Here is a 668-nt window from a genome sequence, read left to right as displayed (position 1 = left end):
CTTGCCTCCCTCTGCCCCCTTTTTCCTGGGTGTTGAGCCTTCTATATAATTCTGCACAGTGATAAAAAATGGGCCACGCTGCGTGCGTACCTCCAGCCTCGAGCCGAGCATGCAGGCAGGGAGCGTTCCCACAGCCTTGACATTGGGCAGGAAATAATGCCCCGGCAAATGTCGGAGACATCCGTTGCTGTGCGGTGCCGTCCCTGTGCCGGTAACAATGGACAAAATCCTCAGACTGTGATCTGGGAGGAGGAGGGATTTTGGGGTTAAATGCTGCCTGGGGACAGGCAGGGAGATGCTTCCTCCTACTTGGCACAATTTTTTGCCGTCTTTGTAAACAGATAAAATTATCTTTGGTCAGTATTACCAATGTCTACAAACAGAAAAATCCCAAATTTGGTTCCTCCCCTTGAGTCCCACAGACATAACGGTGTTTTTTGACAGTTCGTGGGGACAGTTGCCTGGCTGGTGTCTGCAGTAAAAACTGAACTGGTATGAATGACTTCTGCTTCTGATAGATTTATAAAATACTATATTATGTTATAGAAATATAATAAATATACATCACTGTATGTTACGAATTTGCCATTAAAGCTGGGCCTCATTGGGTTATCCAGGTGGCTCTGGCTCCAGCCTTAGGAACGCTGCTCCAGTGTGGTAAAGGACGG

This window comes from Eurypyga helias, unplaced genomic scaffold (assembly GCF_000690775.1).
Source record: "Eurypyga helias isolate BGI_N326 unplaced genomic scaffold, ASM69077v1 scaffold24369, whole genome shotgun sequence".
Lineage (NCBI taxonomy): Eukaryota > Metazoa > Chordata > Aves > Eurypygiformes > Eurypygidae > Eurypyga > Eurypyga helias.
Note: the sequence above shows the minus strand (reverse complement) of the source record.